Here is a 13,490-nt window from a genome sequence, read left to right as displayed (position 1 = left end):
ATAGACTAAATGCTCCAACCAAAAGACATAGAGTGGCAGACTGGAAAGAAAAACAAGAGTCTACAACATGTTGCCTCTAAGAGACCCATTTTACGGCAAAGGAAACACATAGATTGAAAGAGAGGGGATGGGAAAAGATATTTCATGCAAATGGAAATGATAAAAAAGCAGAGATCACAATATTCAGACAAAATAAACTTGAAAACAAGGTGGGTGCTTGCTTCAGCAGCACATATACTAAATTTGGAATGAAATAGAAAATTAGCATGGCCTCTGCACAAGATGACAATGAATTATGAATTTGTGAAGAGCTCCGTGTTTTTTGCTCAAGAAGAAGGGGACATATGTATACCTATACCTATGGCTGATTCATGTTGATGTATGGCAGAAACCAACTCCATATTCTAAACCAATCATCCTTCAATTAAAAATAAATAAATAAATAAATAAAACCAAAGTGGGATATCAGATCCCACATGTCACAGAGAGACTAAGGCTGTGGGTCAAACTACTGGGCCTGTGTGCCACAACTACTGAAGCCCACACAACCTGGAGCCCATGTGACACAACTGCTGAGCCCGAATGCCACAGCTAGACACTCTAAGTGTGAAAACAAATGATTCCTGCGTGACATAATGAAGCTCGCACATGCTGTAACCAAGACCTGAGGCAGCCAAATAATGAATTTTTTAAAAGGCATAAAGAAAGATACTATATAATGATAAAAGATCAATACAAAAGGAGGATTTTAGACTTGTCAACATATATGCAACTAATATAGGAGCACCCAAATACATAAAACAAATACTAACAGACAGAAAGGGAGAATTGACAAGAATACAATAATAGTAGGAGACTTTAACATACCACTCACATCAATGGACAGGTTTTTGAGGCAGAAAATCAATAAGGCAACAGAGATCATAAGTGATACTATAAAACAGTTAGACAGTCGACATTGGCAGCACTTTACATTAAAATAATAGAACACACATACTTTTCAGGTGTACATGGAATATTTACTAGTATTAACCACATACTAGCCTGGAAAATCCCATGGACCCAGAGCCTGGTAGGCTACCGTCCATGGGGTCTCAAAGAGTCAGACACGACTGAACGACTTCACTGGGGCACAAAACAAATCTCAGTAATTTTGTTGTTCAGTTGCTAAGTCCTGTCCAACTCTTTGCAACCCCATGGACTGCAGCGTGCCAGGCTTCTTTGTTCATCACTATCTCCCTGAGATTGCTCAAACACATGTCCATTGATTTGGTGATGCCATCCAACCATCTCATTCTCTGTTGCCCTCTTCTCCTCCTGCCCACAATCTTTCCCAGCATCAGGTTCTTTCCCAATGAGTTGGTTTGTCTCATCATGTGGCTAAAGTACTGGGGCTTCAGTTTCAGCATCAGTCCTTCCAATGAATATTCAGGGTTGATTTCCTTTAGGATTGACTGATTTGGTCTCCTTGCTGTCCAAGGGACTCTCAAGAGTCTGCTCCAGCATCACAGTTTGAAAGCATCAGTTCTTCAGCACTCAGCCTTCTTTATGTTTTCACTTTTTTCTCTTCTATTTGCTATGAAATGATGGGACCAGATGTCATGATCTTTGTTCTTTGATTGTTGAGTTTTGAGCCAGCTTTTTCCACTCTCCTCTTTCACTTTCATCAAGAAGCTGAAGAAGTTCCTCAAGAAGTTCTTCTTTACTTGCTGCTATTAGGATGGTATCATCTGCATTTCTGAAGTTGCTGATATTTCTCCCAGCAATCTTGATTCCAGCTTGTGATTCATCCAGCCCAGCATTTCACATGATGTGTTTTGCATAGAATTTAACAGGGTGACAATATACAACCTTGATGTATTCCTTTCCCAATTTTGAACCAGTCCATTTTTCCATGTCTGATTCTGATTGTTGCTTCTTGACCTGCATACAGGTTTTTCAGGAGTCAGGTAAGGTGATTTGGTATTCTCATCTCTTTAAGAATTTCCCACAGTTTGTTGTGACAACAAACTGTGGAATCACAGTTTCCAGAGTGTGGAAAGCCTTTAGTGTAGGCTTTGGTGTAGTCAGTGAAGTAAATGTTTTTCTGGAATTCCCTTGCTTTCTCTATGATCCAGTGAATGTTGGCAATTTGATCTCTGGTTCCTCTACCTTTTCTAAATGCTCACATTACTGTTGAAGCTAAGTTTGAAGGATTTTGAAAATGACCTTGCTGGAATGTGAAATGAGAGCAATTGTATAGTAGTTTGAACATTCTTTTTGCCCTTCTTTGGGACTGGAATAAAAACTGACATCTTCCTGCCCTTGTGGCTGCTGCTGAGTTTTCCAAATTTGCTGGCATGTTGAGTACAGTACTTTAAGAGCAGCATCTTTTAGGATTTGAAATAGCTCAGCTGGAATTCCATCAACTCCACTAGCTTTGTTCATAGTAATGCTTCTTAAGGCCCATTTGACGTCACACTCCAGAATGCCTGGCTCTAGGTAAGTGACCACACCACTGTGGTTAACTGCATCATTAAGATCTTTTTTTAGACAGTTCTTCTGTGTATTCTTGTCACCTATTCTTAATCTCTTCTGCTTCTGTTAGGTTTTTTGCCATTTCTGTCCTTTATTGTGCCCAGTTTTCATGAAATGTTTCCTTGGTATTTCCAATTTTCTTGAAAAGATATCTAGTCTTTTCAATTTTATTGTTTTCCTCTATTTCTTTGCATTGTTCACGTAGGAAGTCTTTATTATCTCTCCTTGCTTTTCTCTAGAACTCTGCATTCAGTTGGGTATATCTTTCCATTTCTCCTTTGCTTTTCACTTCTCTTCTCTTGTCAGCTCAATCACTTTGCCTTCTTACATTTCTTTTTCTTTGTAATGTTTTTGTTATGAACCTCTGTCCATAGATCTTCAGGCACTCTGTCTATCAGACCTAAACCCTTGAATCTATTTGTCACTTCCACTGTATCATCATAAAGGATTTGACTTAGGTCATACCTGAATGTCCTAGTGCTTTTCCCTACTTTCTTCAATTTTAGTCTGAATTTTGCAATACGGAGGTAGTGCAATAAGATATGAGCCACAGTCAATTCCAGGTCTTGTTTTTGCTGACTGTATGTAGCTTCTCTCTCGTTGGCTTCAAAGAATGTAATCAATATAATTTCAATATTCAAAAAATTCAAGGGTATAGAAATTATTTTAAGCATTTGCTCTGAGCACAATGGCATGAAACTTAAAATCAACCACAGAAAAGCAAATGGGGGTGGGGAAGTGATTACATGGAGGCTGTTATTTCATTTTAATAATGCAACTAAAAAACTAATGGAACAGCAAAAAAAGAAAAAAATCAATAAGGGGGTTAAAAAATTCCCTAAGGTAAATGACAATGAAAACACAACCATGCAAAACCTATGGGATACAACAAAGCAGTTATTAGAGGGAAGTTCATAGAAATACACGCTTTCTTTCAAAACAAGAACAATTTCAAATAAACAACCGAAACAACCACCCGAGAAAGCTAGAAAAAGAGTTAAAACCTAAAGTTAGCAAAAGGATGTAAATAATAAAGATCAGAGAGGAGATAAATAAAATAGATTTTAAAAAATAGAAAAAATCAATAAAATAAAGAACTGGTTCTTTGATTGAGTAGACAAAACTGATAATCCCCTCACTGGAATCAGCAATGAGAAAAGAGAGAGAATCCAAATAAAAATAAGAAGTGAAAAATGAGCAATATCAACCACTACTGCAGAAAAGCAAACAAGCAAGCAAACAAACAAACAAAGCATGAGAATATAATGAACACATATGCTAACAAATTTGACTGCCTAGAAGAAATGGACAATGGAAACGTACAGCCTAGCCAAGTTGTGTCAAGTAGATAATCTGAACAGACTAATCACTAGAAATGAAATAAAACCTGTAATTTAAAAACTCTGTATAAACAAAAGTCCAAGACCAGATGACTGTACAGGTGAATTCTTGGAGACATACAGAAAAAAACTTGTACTAATCATTCTCTAACTCTTCCAAAAGATTGAAGAGAAGGCAACACTTTCAAAGACATTCTATGAAGCCATCATCATTCTGACACCAAAACCAAAGATCCTACCAAAAAATGAAAATTACAGGCCAATATCTTTGATTAATGTGAATGCAAAAATTCTCACTAAAATATTAGCAAAATGAATCCAACAACACATAAAAAAGATCATACAGCATGATCAAGTGGGATTCCTCCCAAGTTCACAAGGATGGTTCAACATGCATAAATCAATCTATGTGATATACCACATCAACAAAAGAAGACAAAAACCACATGATCATCTCAATAAATGCAGAAAAAGCACTTGAAGAAGTTCAACATCCATTCATGGTAAAAACTCTTAAAGTGCATATAGGGAGACTATGTCTCAACACAATAAAAGCTATTTATAACACAAACACTTGGAGGATAAGCAATGTTACTAATTAATCAATTGATCAGTGAATAAATCAAAGAGAAAATAAAATATACCTAGAGACAAATGACAACAAAAATACAGCAATCCAAAACCTATTGGATAAGGAGAAGCAGTTCTAAGAGGAAATTTTATAGCAATACAACACTACTTCAAGAAGCAATAAAAACCTATCCTTACACCTAAAGCAACCAAAGATAAAAGAACAAATAAAACACAAAGTAGTAGCAGGGAAGAAATCATAAAAATCAGAGCAGAAATAAATGGGATGGAAATACCAGACCACCTTATCTGCCTCCTGAGAAACCTGTATGCAGGTCAAGGAACAACAGTTAGAACTAGACATGGGACAATGGATGGGTTCAAAATTGGGAAAGGAGTACGTTAAGTCTGTATATTGTCACCCTGCTTATTTAACTTCTGTGCAGAGTACATCATGTGAAATGGCAGGCCGGATGAAGCACAAGCTGGAATCAAGATTGCCGGGAGAAATATCAATAACCTCAGATATACAGATGACACCACCCTTATGGCAGAAAGTGAAGAGGAACTAAAGAGCCTCTTGATCAAAGTGAAAGAGGGGAGTGAAAAAGCTGACTTAAAACTCAACAGTTGAAAAGCTAAGATCATGGCATCTGGTCCCATCACTTCATAGCAAATAGATGGGGTACAATGGAAACAGTGACAGACTTTATTTTCTCGGGCTCCAAAATCACTGCAGATGGTAACTGCAGCCATGAAATTAAAAGATGCTTAAAAGATGCTCCTTCAAAGAAAAGCTATGGCAAACCTAGACAACATATTAAAAACAGAGATGTCACTTTGCTGACAAAGGTCTGTATAGTCAAAGATATGGTTTTTCCAGCAGTCATGTATAGATGTGAGAGTTGGGCCATAAAGAAGGCTGAGCACTGAAGAATTGATGCTTTTGAACTGTGGTGTTGGAGAAGACTTGAGAGTCCCTTGGACTGCAAGAAGATCAAACCAGTTAATCATAAAGGAAATCAAACCTGGATATTCATTACGACTGATGATAAAGCTGAAACTCCAATACTCTGGCCTCCTGATGTGAAGAGCCAGTTCACTGGAAAAGATACTGATGCAGGAAAGAAGGTAGGAGGAGAAGGAGATGACAGAAGATGAGATGGTTGGATGGCATCACCAACTCAATGGACATGAGTCTGAGCAAGCTCTAAGAGATGGTGAAGGACAAGGAAGCTTGACATGCTGCAGTCCATAGGGTCCCAAAGAGTTGGACATGACTGAGCATCTGAACAACAGCAAGAAGAAGAAACGGACAGTCTTAGAAAGATACATCCTTCCAAGGCTGAACCAGAAAGAAATAGAAAACATGAAAAAACTAATTACAAGTACTGAAATTGAAACTGTGATTAAAATTCTTCCAGCAAAAAGGGCAAGGGACATGTGGCTTCATAGCTGAATTCTATCAAACATTTGGAGAAGAGTTAACACCTAGCCTACTGAAACTCTTCAAAAATTTGCAGAGAAAAGAATACTCTCAAACTCATTCTACAAGGCCACCATCATGCAATACCAAAATTAGACGAAGATATCACACAAAAAAGAGAACATTACAGACCAGTATCACTGATGGGCATAGATGTAAAAATCCTCACAAAAATACTAGCAAACTGAATCCAACAACACATTAAAAAGATCATATACCCTGATCAAGTGGAATTTATCCAAGAGATGCAAGTATTCTTCAATATATGCAAATCAATCAGTGTGATACACTACATTAACAAGTTAAAGAATAAAAATCACATGATCATCTCAATAGATGCAGAAAACACTTTTGACAAAGCTCAACAGTTATTTATGATAAATTAAAAAAAAAAAAAAAAAAAAAACCGTTCAGAAAGTGGGCTTAGAGGAAACCTGAAAGCATTAGTCACTCAGTCATGCTTAGCTCGTTGCAACCCCACAGACTGTAGCCCACTAGGCTCCTCTGTCCATGGAATTCTCCAGGCAAGAATGACCTAGCGATAGAACCTGGGTTTCCTGCATTGCAGGCAGATTCTTTACCATTTGAGCCATGAGGACACCTACCTCAAGATAATAAAGGCCATATACAACAAACCTACAGCTAACATCATACTCAATGGTGGAAAGCTGAAAGCATTTCCTGTAAGACCAAGAATGAGACAAAAATGTCCCCTCCTTCCAATTTTATTCAACATAATTTTGGAATTCTTAGCCACATCTATCAGAGAAAGAAAAGAAGTTAAAAAAAAATTCAAGTTGGAAACAAACAAGTAAAACACTCACTGTTTGCAGATGACATGGTACTATACATAGAAAATCCTAAAGATGCTATCAGAAAACTTCTACAGCTCATCAATGGTTTTGGTAAAGTTGCAGGATATAAAATTAATATACAGAAATCTCTTGTATTCATATATACTAACAACGAAAGAGCAGAAAGAGAAATTAAGGAAACAATCTCATTTACCATTGCAACAACGACAACAACAAAAAATACCTAGGAATAAACCTACCTAAGTGGCAAAAAGCCTATAGTCAGAAAACTGTAAGACTCTGACGAAAGAACTCAAAGATGAAACAAACAGGAGAAATATATATCATATACCTGGATGAGAAGAATCAATACTGTGAAAATGACTATATTATCCAAAGCAATCAAGATTCAGTGCAATCCCTATCAAAATACCAATGACATTTTTCATAGAATCAGAATAAAAATGTTTGCAATTTGTATGGAAGCAAAAGACCTCCAATAGCCAAAGCAGTCTTGAGCACAGAGCTGGAGGAAGCAGGTTCCCTGACTTCAAACTCTTCTACAAAGCTACAGTAATCAAACAAGCATGCCACTGGCACAAATACTGAAATAAATATCAATGGAACAGGGTGGAAAACCCAGAGAAAAACCCATGCATGTATGATGACCTAATCTTTGATGAAGGAGGCAAGACTATACAATGGAGAAATGACAATCTTTTCAATAAGTGGTGCTGGGGAAACTGGACAGCTACACATGAAGGAATAAAGTTAGAACACTCCCTAATACCGTACACAAAATAATCTCAAAGTGGATTAATGAACTAAATGTAAGGCCAGATACTATAAAATTCTTAGAGGAAAATATAGGTAGAACACTCTGTGATGTAAATCATAGCAAGATCTTTTTCAATTCACTGCTTAGAGTAATGAAAATAAAAATAAACAAATAGGACCTAAATAAAAGTGAAGTCGCTCAGTCGTGTCTGACTCTTTGTGACCCCATGGACTATAGCCTACCAGATTCCACCATCCATGGGATTTTCCAGGCAAGAATACTGTAGTAGGTTGCCATTTCCTTATCCAGGATATCTTCCTGACCCAGGGATTTAACCCAGGTGTCCTTCATTGTAGGCAGACACTTTACCATCTGAGCCACCAGGGAAGTCCCCAAATAGGACCTAATTAAAGGTAAAAGCTTGTGCACAGCAAAGGAAAGCATAAACAAAAGGAAAAGACAACCCTCAGAATGGGAGGAAACATTTGCAAGTGAAGCAACAGATATGGGATTAATCTCCAAAATATATAAAAACAACATGCAGCTCAATTAGAAAAAAATTCGTGGAAATCCTAAATAGACATTTCAACAAAGAAGACATATGGGTGACCAACAAACACATGAAAAGGTGCTCAAAATCACTAATTATAAGAGAAATGCAAAACAATGAAAGGTTGTTGCTGAACGATAAGACGCTGGAATTCTTGGCCTCCGGAGGAGACAATTCAATCCAGGGCCAGAGACGAGGCTGGATCGCTCAGAGCTTTTGTGTAATAAAGTTTTATTAAAGTATAAAGGAGATAGAGAAAGCTTCTGACATAGGCATTAGAAGGGGGCAAAAGAGTACCCCCCCCCTCCTAGTCTTTAGCTGTATTTATATAGTCACTCACAGCCTGTTAATGAAAAGAAAGGAATGTCATAAAATTTAGAATGGCACCAGATAATTCATCCCTGGCCATAAAACGATTGACTTGAATCTTGTAGAAGGGCAGAATACCAACAAATAGTTCTGTTACATAGATTAGGGGAACAATACCTGAGTAAGTAAGTTAGGCCTTTGGCGGAACCAACTTGAAGATGAGTCTGGGGTACATTAACATAGCTTAAGACAACATTTCCATGAGAAAAAGAAATGTATTGGTTAACTCAAGGTTTGAGAGTAGTTAGCTTCAGGTGAAACCAGGTGTCATGGCAACACAGCATTTTAAGAGAAATCTCCTTTTAAATTTGTATAGAGAAGAAAAAAATATCGCTGGTTTTTTCCTCCTGCCGCTTAAGAGAGATAAAAATGTCTGGCACTTGCAGCCTCTTTCCTCCATTTGGAGGTCCCTGGCCTTCCTGCCTGTTACCCTCTCAGCAAAACTACAATGAGGTATCACTTCACACTGGTTAGAATGGCTATCATCAAAAAATTCACAAATGATAAATGCTGGAGAGAGTGTGGAGAAAAGGGAACACTCTTACATTGTTGGTGGGATGGTAACTTGGTACAGCCACTATGGAGAACAGTATGGAACTGCCTTGAAAAGAAACTATAACTAGAGCTACCATATGATCCAGCAATTCCACTTCTAGGCATATTCAGAAAAAAAACAGTAATTCAAAAGGATGCATGCACCTGATGTTCCTGTGGCACCATTTACAATAGCCAAGAAAAGGAGGCAGCCTAAATGTCCATCAATGGAGGAATGGATAAAGAAGATGTGGTACGTATATACAACAGAATATTATTCAGCTATAAAAGGAAAGAAATTTAGCCAGTTGTAGTGATGTGGATGGATCTAGAGACTGTCATACAGAGTGAAGTAAGTCAGAAAGAGAAAAATAAATATTGTTTGATATCGCTTATATGTGAAATCTAGAAAAATGGTACAGTTTAGTTCAGTTCAGTCACTCAGTCGTGTCCAACTCTGTGATCCCATGGACTGCAGCACACCAGATCTCCCTGTCCATCACCAACTCCCGGGGTTTGCTCAAACTCATGTCCATTGAGTCAGTAATGCCATCCAACCATCTCATCCTCTGTTGTCCCCTTCTCCACCCACCTTCAATCTTTCCCAGCATGAGGGTCTTTTCCAATGAGTCAGTTCTTCCCATCAGGTGGCCAAAGTACTGGAGTCTCAGCTTCAGCATCAGTCCCTGTAATGAACACCCAAGACTGATCTCCTTTAGGATGGACTGACTGGATCTCCTTGCAGTCCATGGGACTCTCAAGTCTTCTCCATCACCACAGTTCAAAAGCATCAATTCTTTGGCGCTCAGCTTTCTTTATAGTCCAACTGTCACATCCACACGTGACTACTGGAAAAAGCATAGTTTTGACTAGACTCACTTTTGTTGGCAAAGTAATGTCTCTGCTTTTTAATATGCTGTCTAGGTTGGATATAGCTTTTCTTCCAAGAAGCAAGTGTCTTTTTATTTCATGGCTGGTCACCATCTGCAGTGATTTAGGGGCACCAAAAAATAAAGTCTGCCACTGTTTCCACTGCTTCCCCATCTATTTGCCACGAAGTGATGAGACCAGATGCCATGATCTTAGTTTTATGAATGTTGAGTTTTAAGCCAACTCTATCACTCTCCTCTTTCACTTTCATCAAGAGGCTCTTTAGTTCTTCACTTTCTGCCATAAGGGTGGTGTCATCTGCATCTGAGGTTATTGGAATTTCTCCCCACAATCTTGATTCCAACTTGTGCTTCATCCAACCCAGCGTTTCTCATGATGTACTCTGCATTTAAGTTAAATAAGCAGGGTGACAATATACAGTCTTAACGTACTCCTTTCTCTATTTGGAACCAGTCTGTTGTTCCATGTCCAGTTCTAACTATTGCTTCCTGACCTGCATACAGATTTCTCAAGAGGCAGGTCAGGTGGTCTGGTATTCCCATCTCTTTCAGAACTTTTCATAGTTTATTGTGATCCACATAGTCAAAAGCTTTGTTGTATTCAATAAAGCAGAAGTAGATGTTTTTCTGGAACTCTCTTGCTTTTTCAATCATCCAGTGGATGTTAGCAATTTGGTCTCTGGTTCCTCTGCCTGTTCTAAATCCAGCCTGAACATCTGCAAGTTCTCAAGTCACATACTGTTGAAGCCTGTCTTGGAGAATTTTGAGCATTACTTTACTAGTGTGTGGGATGAGTGCAATTGTGTAGTAGTTTGAGCATTCTTTGGGTTTGCGATGAAAACTGACGTTTTCCAGTCCTGTAGCCACTGCTGAGTTTTCCAAATTTGCTGGTATATTGAGTGCAGCACTTTCACAGCATCATCTTTTAGGATTTGAAATAGCTCAACTGGAATTCCCTCACCTCCCCTAGCTTTGTTCATAGTTATGCTTCTTAAGGCCCACTTGATTTCACATTCCAGGATGTCTGGCTCTAAGTGAGTGATCACACCGTCGTGATTATCCTGGTCGTGAAGATCTTTTCTGTGTAGTTCTTCTATGTATTCTTACCACGTTTTCTGAATATCTTCTGCTTCTGTTAGGTCCATACCATTTCTGTCTTTTATTGTGCCCATCTTGGCATGAAATATTCCCTTTGTATCTCTAATTTTCTTGAAGAGATCTCTAGTCTTTCCCATCCTATTGTTTTCCTCTATTTCTTTGCATTGATCACTGAGGAAGGCATTCTTATCTCTCCTTGCTATTCTTTGGAACTCTGCATTCAAATGAATATATCTTTCCTTTTCTACTTTGTCTTTTGCTTCTATTCTTTACACAGCCATTTGTAAGGCCTCCTCAGACAACCATTTCACCTTTTTACATTTCTTTTTCTTGAAGGTGATTTTGATCTCTGCCTCTTGTACAATGTCACGAACTTCCATCCATAGTTCTTCAGGCACTCTAACAGATCTGATCCCTTGAATCTATTTGTCACTTCCAATGTATAATCATAAGGGATTTGATTTAGGTCATACCCTGAATGGTCTAGAGGTTTTCCCCACTTCAATTTAAATTTGAATTTGGCAATAAGGAGTTCATGATCTGAGCCACAGTCAGTTCCTGTTCTTTTTTTTGCTAACTGTATAGATCTTCTCCATCTTTGGCTGTAAAGAATATATCAACCTGATTTCTGTATTGAGCACCTGGTGATGTCCATGTGTAGTCTTCTCTTGTGTTGCTGGAAGAGAGTGTTTGCTATGATCAATGTGTTCTTTTGGCAAAATGCTATTAGACTTTACCCTGCTTCATTCTGTACTCCAAGGCCAAATTTGCCTGTTACTCCAGGACTTCCTACTCTTGCATTCCAGTGCACTATAATGAAAAGGTAATCTTTTGGGGGGTGTTAGTTCTAGAAGGCCTTGTAGGTCTTCTTAGAACCAACCGTTCACCTTCAGCTTCTTCAGCATTACTGGTCAGGACATAGATTTGGACTACTGTGATATTGAATGGTTTGCCTTGGAAATGAACAGAGATCATTCTGTCGTTTTTGAGATTGCATCCATATACTGCATTTCGGACTCTTTTGTTGACCATGATGGTTACTCCATTTCTTCTAAGGGATTCCTGCCCACAGTAGTAGATATAATGGTCATCTGAGTTAAATTCACCCATTCTAGTCCATTTCAGTTCACTGATTCCTAAAATGTTGATGTTTACTCTTACCATCTCCTGTTTGAGCACTGTCAATTTGCCTTGATTCATGGACTTAACATTCCAGGTTGCTATGCAATATTGCTCTTTATAGCATCAGACTTTACTTCCATCACTAGTCACATCCACAACTGGGTGTTATTGTTGCTTTGGTTTTGTCTCTTCACTCTTTCTGGAGTTATTTATCCACTGATCTCCAGTAGCATATTGGGCACTTACCGACCTGGGGAGTTCATCTTTCAGTGTCCTATCTTTTTGCTTTTTCATACTGTTCATGGGGTTCTCAAGCCAAGAATCCTGAAGTGGTCTGCCATTCCCTTCTCCAGTGGACCATGTTTTGCAGAACTCTCCACCATGACCCTTCCCTCTTGGATGGCCCTACACGGCATAGCTCATAGTTTCACTGAGTTAGACAAGGCTGTAGTACATGTAATTAGATTGGTTAGTTTTCTGTGATTGTGGTTTTCAGTCTATCTGACCTCTGATGGAGAAGGATAAGAGGCTTATGGAAATAACTGATGAATATAGATTCAAATATCCTTAACAAAACTCTAGCAAACAGAATCCAACAACATATTTAAAATATCATACGTCATGACCAAGAGGGCTTTGTCCCACAGATGCAAAGATTCTTTAATATCCACAAATCAATTAATGTGATACACCACATTAACAAATTGAAAGATAAAAACCATATGATTATCTCAATAGATACAGAGAAAGCCTTTGACAAACTTCAACATCCATTTATGATAAAAACCCTCCAGAAAGCAGGAATAGAAGTAACATACGTCAACATAATAAAAGCCATATATGATAAACCCACAGCAAACATTATCCTCAATGGTGAAAAATTGAAAGCATTTCCCCTAAAGTCAGGAACAAGACAAGGGTGCCCACTCTCACCACTACTATTCAACGTAGTTTTGGAAGTTTTAGCCACAGCAATCAGAGAAGAAAAAGAAATAAAAGGAATCCAGGTTGGAAAAGAAGAAGTAAAACTCTCACTGTTTGCAGATGACATGACCCTCTGCATAGAAAACCCTAAAGACTCCACCAGAAAATTACTAGAGCTAGTCAATGTATATAGTAAAGTTGCAGGATATAAAATTAACACACAGAAATCCCTTGCATTCTGATATACTAACAATGAGAAAACAGAAAGAGAAATTAAGGAAACAATTCCATTCACCATTGTGACGAAAAGAGTAAAATATGAAGGAATAAATCTACCTAAAGAAACAAAAGACCTGTATATAGAAAGCGATAAAACACTGATGAATGAAATCAAAGATGAAAAATCAAATAAATGGAGACATATACCATGTTCATGGATCAGAAAATCAATATAGTGAGAATAATGAGTATACTACCTAAAGCAATCTATAGATTCAATGCAATCCCTATCAAGTTAC

General features: G+C 38.0%; 1 non-coding gene across 1 annotated transcript; it reads left to right on the top strand.

The window, feature by feature from the left end:
* Nucleotides 1-213: 213 nt before the first annotated feature.
* Nucleotides 214-323, top strand: LOC122452629. The gene has a single exon (XR_006272789.1). It is a non-coding gene; the product is annotated as a U6 spliceosomal RNA (small nuclear RNA).
* Nucleotides 324-13,490: the final 13,167 nt, after the last annotated feature.

Source organism: Cervus canadensis, chromosome 13, assembly GCF_019320065.1.
Source record: "Cervus canadensis isolate Bull #8, Minnesota chromosome 13, ASM1932006v1, whole genome shotgun sequence".
Lineage (NCBI taxonomy): Eukaryota > Metazoa > Chordata > Mammalia > Artiodactyla > Cervidae > Cervus > Cervus canadensis.
Note: the sequence above shows the minus strand (reverse complement) of the source record. Positions and strands in the feature narration are given on the sequence as shown.